General features: G+C 42.6%; 4 non-coding genes across 4 annotated transcripts; all 4 read right to left on the bottom strand.

The window, feature by feature from the left end:
• Positions 1–2473: 2473 nt before the first annotated feature.
• On the bottom strand, positions 2474–2592 carry LOC130100104 (5S ribosomal RNA). Its single transcript, XR_008808746.1, has one exon. It is a non-coding gene; the product is annotated as a 5S ribosomal RNA (ribosomal RNA).
• Positions 2593–2653: 61 nt separating this feature from the next.
• Positions 2654–2772, bottom strand: LOC130100202 (5S ribosomal RNA). Its single transcript, XR_008808838.1, has one exon. It is a non-coding gene; the product is annotated as a 5S ribosomal RNA (ribosomal RNA).
• A 61-nt stretch (positions 2773–2833) lies between these two features.
• Positions 2834–2952, bottom strand: LOC130100165 (5S ribosomal RNA). The gene has a single exon (XR_008808803.1). It is a non-coding gene; the product is annotated as a 5S ribosomal RNA (ribosomal RNA).
• A 173-nt stretch (positions 2953–3125) lies between these two features.
• LOC130100099 (5S ribosomal RNA) lies at positions 3126–3244 on the bottom strand. Its single transcript, XR_008808741.1, has one exon. It is a non-coding gene; the product is annotated as a 5S ribosomal RNA (ribosomal RNA).
• Positions 3245–18348: the final 15104 nt, after the last annotated feature.

The following is an 18348-nucleotide window of genomic DNA, read 5'->3' as shown; positions in this document are numbered from 1 at the left end:
TATTGTTCATTGTCCTCCGCATGCTCTCGATTTTCAAGTAAATCCTCCTTGGTTAGGTTTTCGTCCTCTGCGTATGTCTCTTCATCATGCTGCCCCGACACTTCATTACCTCCTTCACTTGCAGCGCCTCCTATCTCCTCCTGTTTCTCCATTCCTTCTTCTTCACTTCTTTCTCCATCCTTCTCACATGTGCATTTCTTTATTGTCTTTCTGCAGCCTAGGCACCGCAGGGCTTTACAGTCCCGCGCATAATGCCCCTGCTCAAGACAATCTCTGCACGTGAATAAAGTACAATCCTTTCTTCTGGTGTTCCGTGCTTGCACAAATCCTGCAAGTCTTTTCTTGATGGTCATGAATTACTCTAAAAAATTGTGCTCCTTCCTCAGTCATGAATTTGGTGTTGTAAGGTAAAGATGTCACCTCCTTCGGAAACTTAACCCTTTAGGCGCCAGAGGTTTTTTCCTGAAACGTTCGATTTTGACATCTTAATTTCAAAAGGCTATATCTTAAAAGTTATAAAAGATAGAGACTTTCTGTAAATTAGAGAAATATTAAGGATGACCCAAAGTTTATGTAGGGATTACATTTTCCCATCTAATCTGCATATTATGACGTCATATGGTGGTGGCAATCTTGGATTATAGAATTTTCATGAAAAGTCACGTTTAAATGATAAAATGCAGCACTTCTTTCCCCCAAAAATGTCCATCACCTTCTGTATGCTATATTGCACAATACTGAATGCTCAGATATATAGTAAGTAGTAAACAAACTGTGTAAATCATTACCAATAAATGGTAGAAACAAACCGAATGCATGTAGTGGTTGGCCTTTTGCTGTAGAGATTTTCCATTTACTAAATACAGTAGGCACTCTGATTCCATGTATGGGGCAAATATATTTTATTCATATGACATACAAACACAAGTAGACAAGACCTGTTTAGTTCAAACGCTCACTCGCACAGATCATGAGTGAGATGATACGAGCAGCGCGGCCAGATCTGCCTCGCGCGCGCGCCGAGTGTGCACAGCTCGGACTGCTGTCATTGTCATTGCGACTCCTCACCCTGCCCCCACGTTGCCTCCTAACTGTCCTATGAATACTTCGACCTCGTCTAACATACCCAGTGGTATTAGACAAAGTCTCCACCACAATACTGTCGCCGCGATTGCGGAGAGGATCTGATAACATGGCTCACTCGCACACTAGCTCCGCTTTTGATCGCACTGATTCAATGCGCTCGAACTCGAACATTTTGTATAGAAGCATGACGTTTTTTTGATTCGGGGATGAAGTATGACATGTCTGCCATCTAGTGGAGGGGAGGTCGAACGAAATTTGACACCCAATTTGACAAAATCGGCCGTTTTATTCAGTGCCGCATCTTGTCGAGTAAACTCGACCGTGGCGCCTAGAGGGTTAACTTTTAAAAAACGTGTTCCATCTGCTACCGTAGTCCCTGGATAGTACCTTCTTCTTATAGGAAGGATGGGAGTAACACCCCACACGATCAGCTTATTAATGATGTCTTCATCTTCAATATAACTTGGCATATTCAAAAAAGACACCATTCTTTCCATTCCACACAGCTTCCTCACTTCACATTTTTGTCCATTAATCATCATCCCATCCAGCAATCCTTCACAGTCTCTCTCATCTTCCATGGTCATTTCAAATTCATTGTTTAATTTTCTCCTTAACCCAATGAGTTTGCCAATTCCAGCTTCATTTTCCACTGCCTTGATTATCATCGCTATTGTTGTATTTTCAATGTCTTCCAAAACCAGGGTCAATGTAGCTTCTTTCTTATATTGTCTTTGATATCTTACTTGTTTTTTAAGTCTGTTAACCATTTCTTGTCTTTGTGAAATCCTCAATCTGCTTTCCTCCGTTCCTTTTGCACTTTCTGTACCTTTAGTTGCTTGCATATCCGTTGTCCTTTCTAAATTACTGATGTTCCTTTGCTGCTTCCCTCTTGAAACCACTGTTGCCCATGATGTTTTCCCACCGTCATCCTTTGTATTTCTTTCATCCATATTTGTAATCCTTTCATCGTCGTCCTTGTCCTCCATCTCGATTCGTTTGCCTTGTCCGTGTGTTTGTGCCATTAAATCCATCCTTCCCGAAGTCTTACACCCCAAACAGTAATCACTGTTTGGGGCTTCAGTAAAACTTCTCCGCAAGGATAATACTACTTTCCCACTTTTCCAGTTAAATCAAAATAAATAAAACAAAATAATGCTTGAAGAGCCTCTCTCTTCCTACTACCTTGAATAACTTCCTGGACTGTACCAAAACTGTAAGCGAAAACTGCTGCCAAAATCGGGCTTTTTGAAGAAAAAATTAAGAGACACTTTCAGGGTTTCTGAAGAAACTCAGAGACTATTTCAGGCTGTTTGAAGAAACAAAGAGACAATGTCCAGCTTTTTGAAGAAGCTCAGTGACTTTTTTTTTTTTTTTTTTACAAAAAAGCTTACAGCACCTGGTATTCCCAGGCGGTCTCCCATCCAAGTACTAACCAGGCCCGACCCTGCTTAGCTTCCGAGATCAGACGAGATCGGGCGTGCTCAAGGTGGTATGGCCGTAAGAGAAAACTGTTGCCAAAATCGGGCTATTTAAAAGGTTAGAACATTAGTGAAGTAAACTAAAAAGCTTACAGCACCTGGTATTCCCAGGCGGTCTCCCATCCAAGTACTAACCAGGCCCGACCCTGCTTAGCTTCCGAGATCAGACGAGATCGGGCGTGCTCAAGGTGGTATGGCCGTAAGCGAAAACTGCTGCCAAAATCGGGCTATTTAAAAGGTTAGAACATTAGTGAAGTCAACTAAAAAGCTTACAGCACCTGGTATTCCCAGGCGGTCTCCCATCCAAGTACTAACCAGGCCCGACCCTGCTTAGCTTCCGAGATCAGACGAGATCGGGCGTGCTCAAAGTTGTATGGCCGTAAGCGAAAACTGCTGCCAAAATCGGGCTTTTTGAAGAAAAAATTAAGAGACACTTTCAGGGTTTCTGAAGAAACTCAGAGACTATTTCAGGCTGTTTGAAGAAACAAAGAGACAATGTCCAGCTTTTTGAAGAAGCTCAGTGACTCTTTTTTTTTTTTTTTTTTTTTTTAACAAAAAAGCTTACAGCACCTGGTATTCCCAGGCGGTCTCCCATCCAAGTACTAACCAGGCCCGACCCTGCTTAGCTTCCGAGATCAGACGAGATCGGGCGTGCTCAAGGTGGTATGGCCATAAGCGAAAACTGCTGCCAAAATCGGGCTATTTAAAAGGTTAGAACATTAGTGAAGTCAACTAAAAAGCTTACAGCACCTGGTATTCCCAGGCAAACTCCCCTCCAAGTACCTAAGCGATCGTCAGCCGTCCAATGGTTGAGCAGAGCTGAGCAGCGATCAGCCAATGGTTGAGCAATGCTGAGCAGAGCTCAGCGCTCAACAGACCAATCATTGAGCGAGGATCGGAAAACGTCATCTAGCTGTGTGAGCTGTTTAAAAAAAATACTGGCGGTCTTTAACTAATTTATTGTGGTCGGCGTTATTGATGACCGATTGGACTGTTTTTTTACTCTCAGGTACGTGTGGTATAATTATGTGCTAAGTAATGAATGAAACGTGATATATTTTTTGGGATAATTTGCCTGCTATTCAAGATTTTACATGATAATATCTCGTTAGCGCCGCACTGACACTAATTTTCTGTCCCCAATTGGCTAGGCTAGCACCGCTTGTTTACATTAAAATAGCTAGATTTGAGTTCTCTGAAATGCGTTTAAAATGCGACCAGACTATTGATTTTACATGTTGAGACCTTGAAGAATGTACTACTACTGCCTGGACGCGCCGGCGCGTTTTGCTGGATTTTCTTCACAAACTCAGCGAATACTGAATGAATGAGCTACCAATCGCCGCTGTAATGACCTGACGATCCCTGGAAATACTTCAAAAACGTGATCAGACACTCTAGCTCACTTCTTAAGACCATAGAGATGGTGTTACAACAGTGTGGAGTTGAAATTCGATGTGTAAAATGCTTTAGAAGTGTAAACATGTCGCGATTTGCATGCTAAAAACAAAGTAATGAATGAATGAATGAATGAATGAATGAATGAATGAATGAATGAATGAATGAATGAATGAATGAATGAATGAATGAATGAATGAATGCTGTTTTTGGTTACTACTTTTACGAGGGCTGCAGGGTCTCTACAATAAATAATAATAATAATAATACATTTTATTTATAATGCGCTTTTCTAAATTCCAAAGCGCTACAAACAATAAAACAAGTAAAATACAGAAGTACAAAAGTAATACAAAATAATCATTACAGTACACATCATTAAAATACTAATCATAAGTCTATGTAAGCAATTTTAAAAAGATGTGTTTTTTACAAATGTATTTAAGCCATCATCTGCTTTAAGTTTTACTCATTTATTCATGTTTTACTGTACCAGATGAAACATGGAGAAGCCTAGACATCGGTGCAGCGTGTGCGACAAGACTTTCACTGTAAAGTCCAACCTGACGAGGCATCTGAAGATCCATGACGTCGCCAGGGAGACCTTTGACTGCGATGTCTGCAGGAAGAGCTTGACCACCAAATCATTGCTGGTCAGCCATCAACAGCAACACCAGTACCCCAACATCATTTTGTACCGGCAAGGAGAGGCCAGGCTGCAGTGTACAGAGGCAGCAAAGTCTGTGGCAGAGGCCCCCAGCACTGTTGTTGACCCTACATGGGTGGATCCCAAGACAGCAGAGGCGGCTGCCAAGAGGTCCGGGGGTGAGCTGTGGAAAGGTCAGCTGGTCATCGTGTTCGGGAAGTACGCCGGTCAGACCTTCAGGTGGCTTCTAGAAAACGATGTCGGCTGGCTGGTGTGGTTGCTGTTCCAGTACTGCCAGCAGGGAGAGCAGAACGAGCTGCTGAAGTGGCAGAAGGAGCGACTGCTCGAGTACGCCAGAGAGTTCCCTCCTGTCACATGGCACCTTGACAGGAGGTTGAAGGTAAGATAAACTCAGTTACCTTTTAGACCTGAGTAATTGATGTTAAGCAGTAACCAGTATTAGTAAAAGTATTATTTTATGAGATTATTCTATGGTTGTGTTTTATTTTCTGCAGAAAGCGCAATCAAAGAAAGACCAGGCTCCTCCGACCATCCCCGACCTCTCTCAGCAGGACCCCAACTACGCCTGCGATGCCGAGTTGTTGGCTGCTGCAGGTATAATTTGTGTATATATGTGTTTGTGCCACGTGAAATTCATCAGTATGTATCGAGCAATGCAGTTGATACATTTTTGTGGTGTTCTCCTCTTCAGAGAGTGTCCTGGACAGGTCCGAGGCGTCGGTCAGCACGCAACTGACCACCTGGGGAGACCTCGCCAGCTCTGTGTGCCAGGACGACAGGCCCGGACCCTCGTCCCTCCGAGAGACCTCGGAACCCGGTGGCGTCGTGCTGGAGGGCTGGCAGAAGTTCTGGGAGCAGCCGCCTGAATCCGCCCAAGCCCTTGGTATAGCCGCCGCGAACATCAAGTGGCTGAAGACCAACGAGACCTATGGGCTGTACGAGAGGGCGTCTAAGTACAAGAATGTCAGGGGAGAGATGGCCGAGAGGAAGCTCTTTAAGGAGAAGATGGAGTTCCACCCGCCCCCACCTCCTATGGCCGTCAAGGGAGCTGTGCCCAACATGCTCTCCTTCTTCACCACCCCTGCCTTCTTCTGGCGCCCGGTCGGCGTGATGAAGGCATTGATCCGCTGCCCCAACACCAACTGCCCCGCACCGCCAGAGTACTACCTGGAGAAGAGAGGGTACGGCAGCTACGCCAGACAAGTGTGCGGCATGAAATTCCATTACACCCTGCTGACCGAGAGGTTGATGTGCAAACACTGTCTCAAGCTGAGGGAGGAGCCAAGCCAGGCACACGCGGACGACAGCGATGACGAGGAGGATGGCGCCCACCGTGCCCAACAGCAGTACACCTGGCTGGCATACAGTCCGAAAATTCTGATGAACCTCGCCCCGGCCGTCAGAAGCATGTTCCCTGCCATAATCTGCGGCAAGCGTGCTGTGGACAGAAGTGTGGTCACCCTGATGAGCGACCGACTCAACGCTGTCTCAATGAGCAAGGTGCAGAGGCTGCTGCAGCAGGGCCACGACGAGTGGTACGTGGAGCGTCGGGACCTGTACCAGACTCTCCTGTACGATGCCTGCACGTCGGCGGCTGGATCGTCTTCGTCTCAGCAAGGCATCCTGTTGTTTGCCAGAGCAGCCGGCACTTACACCCCTCCCATCGCCCCGTCTCCCCTTCCGTCTGCTCGGGTCCTGAGGCGTGCGCTCCTGATCCTGGAGATGGAGAAGATGCATGTGTACAGGGAGCAAATCCTCAGTACGACTGGGGAAATCTTGTGCATCGACGGCACGAGGAAGGTATGTACAGCATAAAGTACTTGTGATCATATGGAACAGACTGTCTGTTGATAAACACCACGCAATGAATGTTCTGCTTTGTTTTTATAGATTCTCAAGAAGATCTACGGCGACGGCCAGGGCACCATGCAGTATGTCACCAGCGTGCTGAATGAGTGGGGTCAGTTCTTGACCACAGTGGTGATGGCGTCCGAGTCCGAGGGGTGCTACGCACGCATGGCCAGAGGTCTGGTCGCCCGCTTTCGCCGTGCCAACGCTCCTGCTCCGAAGGTGGTGTACGCGGACAACAACTGCTGTCGGTGAGTTCAATAGCAGTTGAAACCTATGATGAAATGGATAATCCAACATGTAACACACCTACACAAAATGTCACGATATCATTTTCAGTGACAGTGGTTCGTCGTTCTTGGAGAATCTGTTTGGTGACTGGGTGAAGAGGGGTACCGTCATCAGGCTGGACATCCGCCACTGGCTGCACCGCTGGGACGCCGTCGTGATCAAGCAGAGCCACGCCAAGTACGGGGCTTTCATGAGTGCCATGGCGGGTTCCGTGCTCGCCTACAACAAGGCGGACATGATGCTCCTCGTCCAGGCGGTCAGGAACGGTAACCCAGAGCTCTACGGCAGGTACTCTGATGAGGAGATGATGGCCTTCCTCAAGCCTCATCAGATCAGGTCATATGTAAGGCGTATTACCCGTGGGGTTGTGGTAAGTGTGGGTTCATATTCACATATGTATTCAACTGATCCAGATCCATTAAACACTCAACGCTGAGAATATATCCTATGTGTTACAGGAAACTGCTTTGGTGATAGAGTCCATCCTTGCTGAGTTCCGGGGACCAGCCAGCCTTGACATCGATGGCATTCACCTGTTCAAGTCGTCAGAGGCAGTCGACGCTCACTGGGCAGTTGCGAGCAAGCACCTCAGTTGCATGCAGGTGGGTTAATGTCTTTGCAGTCATCGTGTGTCAAAACCATTCAAACTTGTATATGGCAACATTTCAAAAGGACACCAGAATAAATTAGGACCTTGCAATATGTTGTGTGTTACAGGATCCCCCTGGCATACCGCTGTATGTGTCTGTGAAGGTGGTGGTGATGAACGGCGTCCGACTGAACAAGCACAAGTGCCGGCGAGGCAGTAACTGTCTGGAGGGGTTGCACGCCCACCTGGTCAACGCCGTCCCATCCCAGCGATGTGGGATTATGCCATTCCAAGTGAGTGATTAAAACATAATGTATATAAAGCTTTATTGCAGACACGTAAGCAATAAGGTACGAGAGGCTCTGCTGTATCATGAATAAGTAACAGCTGAAGGGTGTTGTTAGGCACGACGCGAAGCGGAGCATAGGTTTATTGCTTTTACCACACGGTTGCGGTTACCACACAATATTAAAGTAAAAAAAAAATGTATTCGTGCAACTTCCATGACGTTAAATCATTAAAAGCATTCCTTCCGCTAGAAAAAAATAGTCCCTGACCGTGAACAACATCGTTCCAATGTGTAATATGCATGAAAGCTCAAATAAAAACAACAAACTTTGTCTCATTCTTTTTATTTTTTACAACACAATATTTGTGAAATTTCCTCACACAAATAGACATAGCTTATCTCTCAGCATGAGAAAACGTTTATTTTTTTGTTTATTCCATTATTTTCTCACTGCACTAAACTAAATATTTACATATCCTAAATAAAAACACAAGGGCACATATTTTGATGGGTAACAGTTAGGTCTTTAATCTATTTTATTAATGTTATTAATGAACAAGAGATACTTTTTTATTGTTATTTTATTAATGAACAAGAGATACTTTTTTTATTGTTGTTTATTTAAATTTATTTGAACATCTCTGTTTATTGTGCACACATTAAATATTTGTCTCGTTTCATTCGGCTCCACTGTGGTAATATTTAACGCGGTTCTCTTTAGTTGGGGCTCAGCACTGTCAGCAGTGTTTTCTGTTGCAGCAAGAATGTCGCTCCAGTGCTTTCTTTGTTTTAAGTTTGGCCTCCAGTAGCTCTGTAGTTGTGGTTGCTAAGGGTGTTGCTAAGGGCGCAGTGATAAATAGAACCGTTGGGTGAAGCGGTCATAGCCGTGTTTTATCATGAAAAAAGCACAGCTATTGACCAATCAGAATCAAGGATTGGAACTAACCGTTTTATAAATGTTCATATAGCACATCATACAGTATAATTTAAAAAGAAAAGTGTCAATGATAGTTTCAATGATACATTTTATTTCACAGCTCCAGTCATCACTTGTAAACATTGTACACAATAACACTCAAAATGGAAATGTGTTTCAGGTATACTTGGTTTCCTTTGCCGTGCAGTGGAACCACCGCATGGCATCGCTCCGTGTCGCTGGTGGTCATGGCCGGCAGATGTCGTGCTTGGACGCACGGCAGATCCAGCGCGTCAACCAGCAGGCCAAGGTTCTCTTCGGCAAGGAGCACGTCCTGGAGCCCAACTTTGCTGCACCGATGCCGGTCCCCGAAGCGTACGAGCACCCCGAAGAGGAGGAGCTCCTTGGTGTTGAGTACGCCATGTGCCAGTCCACCAGCTTCACTGCCAGGGACTACTACGTGCAGAAAGGTACAGTACTTGATCACACACTTAAACAATGATGACAAACCTGGTGCAAAAAAAACCTATTGTTGTGTAGACACGTTTGCTATTTAGTACAATTACATATTTGCAGTTGAGGAAGAGCAGTCGCGTGAGGAGGAGGAGGAGGAGTCGGCTGAGCAGGGAGACGACGAGATGGCGGACGAGGGTCTCGGCATGTCTTCTGAGACAGAGGAGGACCCGATAGACAGAGTCTGTGGGAAGCACGTCGTCCTCACCCAGGCAGAACAGGCGGAAGAGGAGGACAGTCCTGCCCTGCAAGACGTGCTGATGAGCCATCGACATCGACATCTGCATCTGCCAGGTATAGAGGAAGTGGAGGCACTGGCCTTGCTCCTCCTAGAACTGGCCAACAACAGCGACCACCACCTAGTGCCGGCTGACCTCAGGCAGAAGATCGCGGCCGCCGCCAGCTCTCTCCACGACCACGACAAGACCGCCGCCCGCTTCGTCAAGCGGTACGAGTCCAGGTGGGGCTACACCTTGTTCGGTCGGTGCCTTGGGGCGGACTCTCCTGAGACCAGAGCAGCCCAGAAGACCAAGTTTGGCTGCATGAGGTACGTTCAGGCGGCACAGGTGACCGAGGACAGTCGCCTGCTCTACCTCCTCCTCAAGATGCTGAAGAACCGAGCGCCGGCCAATCAGCTCACCTCCCCCAGCAAGGTCACGGCTTCTTTGAAGGGACAGTATAAGAGGATTGCAGACCGAGTCCGAGATGACCCCATCCTCGGCGGTCTCGCCATTCCACTGCCCAACTTGAATGCCAAATCCATCTCGACCTTTACTGCTAGGGAGGAGAAAAAGGCCAACTACGGGGCAACGGTACTGCCAAAGGTGACGCCTCACCTGAAAGTGCTGTCGGACGCACCGTTCCCGGAAGCTCCTGCGCTGCCAACATCCCTCCCACCGCCAGACCGGCCTCAGGTCCAGTACCAGCACGTTCATCACGAGGCTGGAAAAAGGCGTGGTGAGAAGCGGAGGTAAGTTGTCATAAGCACTTTCACCTGTTGGCTGTAGAAAGCAAATAGCACACACGTCATATCAATACTCATTACATCTGTATTTTATATTTCCAGACTATTTGTTGAAGAGCCAGAACCTGTGCCTCCTGTGAACCAGCCCGTTCAGCCCATGGCGTCGTCCTCCTCCACTCGGCCAAAGCCTGCTGCGCCCACCCCCATTCTGCCAAGGTCTGCTGCGTCCACCCACCTCCAGCCAAAGCCTGCTGCGCCCACCTATGGACCACCGCCTGTGTCGGCAGCACCCATACTGCTGGTTCTCCCCGCACAGCCACAGGCTCCCTCCGTCCTGTTTCGTGGGCCATCGTGCAGCCAGAGCTTTGTACCTCCTGCACCAACAGTCAAGGCATTCATGCCGAACAAGTCCTCGCGGCCATGTGGGGCTTGCCACGTGCCTAACTGTGGTGGACAGCGGAAGAGGTACACACCTTCCAAGGACAAAGTGGCTGGAAGCACCCAGAAGATATTTTCCTATTGTCCATCCACTAGGAAATCCACCACCTCTGGGTTTGACAATGTGGTGTACGGCAGCTTTGAAAACTTTAAAAGTGTGGTGGATTTGGAGTTGGAAAAGAGGAGAACTGTGTAAATAACTGTAAATAACTTACCTGTGTGATGTCACTTCTCCTGTGCCATCTGTAGGAGAGAGAAAGAGGCTTGTTGTGTTTGTTTGTGTGTTTGTTTGTTTGTGTTTCAAGTACAATCTATTTATTTATATAGTTCAAAAGTTAAAAAAAATGCACTTTACAGTTTTACTTAAGAATGTTCTTGTGTTTGTTTTTTATTATTATTTATGTTGCTGTTAAAATGCACTTTGTAGTATCTTTTTTTTTACAAACATGTTCTGGCCTATGTTCAATATCAAGGCCAATCTAACCTTAATCAGTTCTGATCTAACACAATCAGTTTACATACCCTTTAATGGTTGTTCATGTTCAGATAATCTGTGTGTTTGTCATGCGTGTTGTTTGTTTGTCTTTGTCAGCTTCATGTCTTTGTGATGTTTGTATGTCTTTGTCTGCTTCATGTTTAACAAAAGTTTGCCAAAGAAAACACACAAAAAAATTTAACAGACAGGAATGGCTTGAGCCTTTATTTGTTGATTGGTGACCTGAGTCTTTGGATAATCCTATTCTTTATTGGGCTTTGGCCTGTACAAACCAATTGTTAATTTTTATCTTTAGTACAAGTTTGTGTTTTTAATTAAGTGTTTTTGATTATTATTAATGTTATTTATGTGTGCGTGTCCTTGTGATGTTTGTCTGTCAGCTTCATGTTTAACTAAATGTTTGCAAATGGTAGTAACTGTTTGTCTCTCGTGTTCTCGCTCGTAGATCTGTACCTTGTCGTGGTGAGCGAGCTTTAAACCAAACAGATCTTGTTTACGTGTGTTTTCATGCATTGCCTTTAAATGAAACACATTCTGGGTGAAAAATAAAAGTTGTAAAAGTATTTCAAGTATTTTGGAGTCTCTGTATGCTTGGGTTTCAAAAGGGGTGGGAAAGTGTAAAAAAAAAACACAAAACAAAAAACACATCAAAGCAATTAGAAGTCCTTGTTTCTTCTCCGCCACTACCAGAGGTGTGAATACACCCCACTGTGCGCTGGCTGTACCCCCTGGGTGGTCACAACAATAAGAGTGCACTGATACATTACACCCTTTCTTAATTCAGCCCAGAAATGTAACAATTGCACACTTTTCCACTTGACTATATGAATCTCATCAGCTACATCAACTCAAACTATGAAAATAATAAACAAAACATTCAGCAGACTAGTGGATTTCAATAAACTAGGCTTTGTACATGACAATTTCTGTAAATAACTCTTCAGGATGTTGACCACCAGATGGCACCATCCGTTTTGATCATTTTCGATCGATCCCAGGGTCGAGCAATATGTACTTGGGGGGGTCATGAGCCATTCCCAGGCGGTCTCCCATCCAAGTACTAACCAGGCCCGACCCTGCTTAGCTTCCGAGATCAGACGAGATCGGGCGTGCTGAAGGTGTTATGGCCGTAAGCGAAAACTGCTGCCAAAATCGGGCTTTTTGAAGAAAAAATTAAGAGACACTTTCACGGTTTCTGAAGAAACTCAGAGACTATTTCAGGCTGTTTGAAGAAACAAAGAGACAATGTCCAGCTTTTTGAAGAAGCTCAGTGACTCTTTTTAGGGCCCAAGCCCAAAGGGCGAAGGCCCTATTGTTTTCCTTAGGATTATTTATTATTATTATTCTTATTATTTTTCTGCTACCTTTTGGACACTTTTGGAGGCCTTAACATGCTCAAAAACTCCTGAAACTTTGCACACTGGTCAGAACCCGCGGCCATCAGGGCCGGGCTGAAGATGGTACCCGGGCGTGGCAGGGGGGCTCGACAGCGCCCCCTGGAACGGGGTCCGAAAACATGGTCCATAAATCAAACACGCTTGCATGTAATAATATGAAACTCGGTACACATGTAGATCTCCTCGTTTCATATATACTTCACACTCTTACTTTTTACCCCAGCCCAACAGGAAGTCGGCTATTTAGGGTTGTTGGTAAAACACACGCAATGGAATGTGAAATACTCCTCCTAGAGAATTCAAACAAACGGCACGAAACTCGGTCAGCATGAAGTCAAGACATTGAGGATGAAAGTTTGCGAGGGGATTTTTGATATCTCGAACGGTTTGGCCGTGGCGAGGAAACAAAATTATGGCGAGAAACGTGAAACAGGAAGTGTGTCATAACTACTGCATACATTAACTGATCTTGATGAAACTTCACCAGTGTGTTCGTTGTAAGAGCCCGATCACATGGATGTGACTATTGTGAGTCAAAGTTATAGCGCCACCAACTGGCAGAAGGAAGTGTGTCACTTCCTAAATGCTTTGAAATCACCCTCTTATTTTTACCCGATTTGCTTCAAACTTCACTACTATAATGTAAACACACGGCAGATGTAGACCTGTGAATGGATTCTTGATATCTTAGATACTGTTGTCGTGGCAACGCATCAAACTTTAATATTCTTTTTTTATGCTTTTGAGACTCTTAGCATGCCTGAAATTGCTTAAAATTGCATGAAACTCGACAGACACATCTCATTTATTAGCCAGTAGACATGTGCAAAGTTTCAGAAACGGGCGTGTTGAGGGCTCAGTAGCGCCACCTTTTGTCAAAAGTGGGGAGATTAATTTTATCTACAGTAATAAAAATCGGTATGTGTATTGTTCTCCTCCAGCCAGACAAGTTTCTAATTTACACTCAATAGCTCCAACCAACAGGAAGTCAGATATTTTGGTTTGAAAATTGTCATTTTATGTCTCTCTCTCTCTCTGAGCCTACGTCTCTGTGTGTGTGTGTGTCTGTGAGTGTGGGGAGGGGGAGGGGGGCTAGATTAACCATTTGACTGCTGTGTTGTTTGGCCTGCATTAAAAAAGAAAATAAATGTCTTACGCCTTGTATTTTTTAAATAAGTTGTATTAATAAGTAAAGGCATATAACCAGTTGAATTGTAGTGCATTGAAAATAGTTTTATATAATTAGTTTATTAATTAAATTAACTTGGTCCATAAACTTCGTCAGAAAATTTGGTCCATAAATCAAACACACTTGCATGTAATATTATGAAACTCGGTATATAGATCTCATCGGGCCAAACAACTTTAAGCCAGCCCAACAGGAAGTGGGCTATTTTTGTCTTAATGTGGATGTTTTGCAAAACCAGGCTCTACATTTTTACCCACTCCTCTTAAGTGGTTTATTTTATTCCCACCAAACTTTTTCAACATGATGAAAATACATTAAAGAAGCATAATTGTGAATATCTATTGAATATCTCTAATTGTTTTGCTATGGCGAGGGATTAAAATCATGTAAAAAAAAAAATAAACACTAAAAGCCTCATATCTTCTAAAAATTTAATTATACACCATTTATTTCTAGATAAAATTATACAAATATCACAACTAAACCCATTTTATTCTTGTTTTCAATTTAAGAGTAATGTACAAGTTTAAAAACAGCCAGGATGCACTATTCAGTTAAAAAAATAAATATATCAAATAATACATAGGGCTATACTGCCCTCTTGTGTTCAAAATCAGGTAGGCCTATTGTATTTAAATATATTAGGTAGCCTATGTGACTCCGAGAATATTTTCTCACCGGTTATTTGACGTGTAAAACGTGTTAAATCGCTAAGTTAAAAGTGAAAGTAAAGTAAGGACGTCCGCACGGACATTTATAGTGGTGGCGCTCACAGTGCGCTCGAATGAATTTCTATGGAAGTAGAAATGAAAAAACATTCGCTCTGTTTTGCTCGCTCGTCGCCATGGACGCGCACCGTTATGAATTCCAGTGCAGCCGCATACTTTTTAGTGTCACTAAAATTAGCGCCATATCGGGGACCGATTGCTTCCGGTTTTCAGGGAAAAGACAACAACAAAAGAGTAAATGACAGATTCGCTTATATAGGCGCTTTTACACAAAATATTCCGTCATAATTTTTCCAGTCAGCTCTTCACTCTCGTGATTAATGAATTTTGACTCCTGTTGCTGATCTTTGCTGCAACTTTCGTTCTGCTCACAATTTAGTAAGCAAATACGTTCAAGTTTTAATTGTAGTGACTAAATGATTTTATTATACACACACCAAATTGACGGTGGGGGGCCATGGTATATTTAAATCTGCCAATTGTAATATCTGCTGGGCACCCCTAGTCTAGTCTTATTAAATGTATGCTTCATCTTTCATTTTTAATTTGTAAATTTGATCAATAAATTCAATTATTTAGAATAATAAGACACTATATGGCTGTTACTCTAGGTAGGGGTGATCAAATTAAATCGTTTACACTGAAAAATAACAATGCATTAAATAATGTGAGATTGTTTTAAATATGAGTTGGAAAGAATGATACTTTTAAACATAACACTAAACCGTCATTAGGTGTCGCCAGGCGACCGTCTTAATGAGTGAGTCATTGATTCATTCGTTCAAATGATTCGTTCGAACGACTGAGTCATTCATAAATGAGACAATACATGTTTATGGATTGGTCATTGAATCTTTGAGTCAATCGATTCGTTCAAAATGCTGAATCATTGTGTCTCTTACAGCGACAAGAGTTTAACCCTTGTTCAAGTTTAAGGCCTTGTCTTTTTGGATATATATCTTTTTTTTAAATTCCAAAATATGCATACAACCCATATATTTTAAATGTATCGTTTGCTTTAAATTAAATTAAGATTGTATGTTTGGTAATTTAACCTGAGATGAATGTGCTATATTTCAGATCAATATATTTGTTTTCCTTAAAATTTGAACTAACACTAACTTTATTCTCATCTGAATTATAAATAACTTATTCCTGTATAAAATAAAAACACATTAGAATTTTCTTTTTTAATCAATGTAGAATGTGTAATTGAAAAATAAACAGATTAGGGCTCTGAGGACAATAAATGAAAATCAATGCGATATGGTGAATGTCCAAAAGATGGCTCCCACAGACTGTTTTAAATGGGGTTGGATAAATATTTTTTGCTTTTAGACAGTGTGTGCGTGTGATTTTAGTTGGGTGACAGTTGTAGGTTACAGTTTGACAAGAGTTTATAGTTTGACAAAAGCACTTTGTTGTGTTTTATTGCGAGTGTACACAAATATAAGTAAACACTTTGCAGTTTGAATGATGTCCTCTATGAACAAAATGACGGAGTATGTTTTTATGTGTAACAGTTCAATCGCACCCGCACCCGCACCCGCACCTCACCCACACACACACACAGACACACAGACACACACACACACACACACACACACACACACACACACACATATTGAAACCTGAGTGAAGTACAAAGCCCATAATGAAGAATAGTTTAGCATCCAAATACATCGCAAATGTTGAAACAGTTTGATTCTAATGAGAGAGTTACGTGAGCCAAACACCACCTACTTTCACTTTCGCTTTCAATTATTTCGGTTATTTCTTAATTATAGTTTTTTTTTATTCTTGTTCTGTTCTGAATATCATTAAATTTAAAGAATTGCTTGTGTAATATTTTGAGTGTATCATCAAAACAGATTAATTCTCTCGGTTTAGTGATTCCCTAGTTATTTTTTTATTGTTTTCATTGTTCTAATCCGGTAAGGCAAGTGATATATATATATATATATATTTTTTTTTATTTTTTTATATATATATATATATATATATATATATATATATATAAATATAGCTGCGAGCAGCGATGAAGGGCCAAAGCCGGCGGCACCGCCACCCCGGTGCCTTTAGGTAACTAAAGGAACCGGGGTTGCGGTGCCACCGGCTTGGGCCCGTAATCGCTGCTCGCAGCTATATTTATTATTATTATTATTATTCTTATTATTTTTCTGCTACCTTTTGGACACTTTTGGAGGCCTTAACATGCTCAAAAACTCCTGAAACTTTGCACACATGTCAGAACCCGCGGCCATCAGGGCCGGGCTGAAGATGGTACCCGGGCGTGGCAGGGGGGCTCGACAGCGCCCCCTGGAACGGGGTCCGAAAACATGGTCCATAAATCAAACACGCTTGCATGTAATAATATGAAACTCGGTACACATGTAGATCTCCTCGTTTCATATATACTTCACACTCTTACTTTTTACCCCAGCCCAACAGGAAGTCGGCTATTTAGGGTTGTTGGTAAAACACACGCAATGGAATGTGAAATACTCCTCCTAGAGAATTCAAACAAACGGCACGAAACTCGGTCAGCATGAAGTCAAGACATTGAGGATGAAAGTTTGCGAGGGGATTTTTGATATCTCGAACGGTTTGGCCGTGGCGAGGAAACAAAATTATGGCGAGAAACGTGAAACAGGAAGTGTGTCATAACTACTGCATACATTAACTGATCTTGATGAAACTTCAACAGTGTGTTCGTTGTAAGAGCCCGATCACATGGATGTGACTATTGTGAGTCAAAGTTATAGCGCCACCAACTGGCAGCAGGAAGTGTGTCACTTCCTAAATGCTTTTGACAAAAGGGGGGGGGTTAGTTTTATCTACAGTAATAAAACTCGATATGTATATTGTACTCTTCGAGCCGGACAACTTTCTAATTTACCGTAATTAGCTCGGATCAACAGAAAGTCAGATATTTTTGTCTGAATGTGGATTTTTGGCTAAAAAAGCCTCTGATTTTTTACCCACTCCTCTTAAGTGGTTTATTCAATTCCCACCAAACTTTTTCAACATGATGAAAATACATTAAAGAAGCTAAATTGTGAATGGCTATTGAATATCTCAAATTGTTTTGTTATGGCGAGGGATTAAAGTCATGTCAAAAAAGTAAACACTAAAAGCCTCATATCTTCTAAAAAATTAATTATACACCATTTATTTCTAGATAAAATTACACAAATATCAGAACTAACCCCATTTTATTCTTGTTTTCAATTTAAGAATAATGTACAAGTTTAAAAACAGCCAGAATGTGCTATTCAGTTAAAAAATAAATACATCAAGTAATACAAAGGGCTATACTGCCCTCTTGTGTCCAAAATGATATCAACTCAGTACATAAAACTTTTTTATCAGGTATGGCTATTGTAATTAAATATAAATATATTAGGTATGTGGCTGTGAGGATCTTTTCCCACCGGTTAATCGACGTTAGACACCAGCGAGGCCTTTTAAATCGCTAATATAAAAGTGAAAGTAAAGTAAGGACGTCCGCACGGACATAGTGGTGGCGCTCGCAGTGCGCTCGAATGAATTTCTATGGAAGTGGAAATGAAAAAACGTTCGCTCTGTTCTGCTTGCTCGTCGCCATGGACGCGCACCGTTATGAATGCCAGTGCAGCCGCATACTTTTTAGTGTCACTTTAAAATTAGCACCATATCGGGGGCCGATTGTTTCCGGTTTTCAGGTAATACACAACAACAAATGAGTAAATGACAGATTCGCTTAAATAGGCGCTTTTACACAAAATATTCCATCATCATTTTTTTCAGTCAGCTCTTCACTCTCGTGATTAATGAATTTTGACTCCTGTTGCTGATCTTTGCTGCAACTTTCGTTCAGCTCACAATTTAGTAAGCAAACACGCTTCAAATGTGTTTTTATTTTATTTTTGTGTATACATATGTGTGTATATATATATACATATATATATATATATATATATATACATATATATATATATATATATATATATATATATATATATATATATATATATATATATATATATATAGCTTATGTTTCAAATATGAGTTAATTA

Source organism: Rhinichthys klamathensis, unplaced genomic scaffold (genome assembly GCF_029890125.1).
Source record: "Rhinichthys klamathensis goyatoka isolate OS25496 unplaced genomic scaffold, OSU_Roscu_1.1 h1tg000236l_1, whole genome shotgun sequence".
Taxonomy (NCBI): domain Eukaryota; kingdom Metazoa; phylum Chordata; class Actinopteri; order Cypriniformes; family Leuciscidae; genus Rhinichthys; species Rhinichthys klamathensis.
Note: the sequence above shows the minus strand (reverse complement) of the source record. Positions and strands in the feature narration are given on the sequence as shown.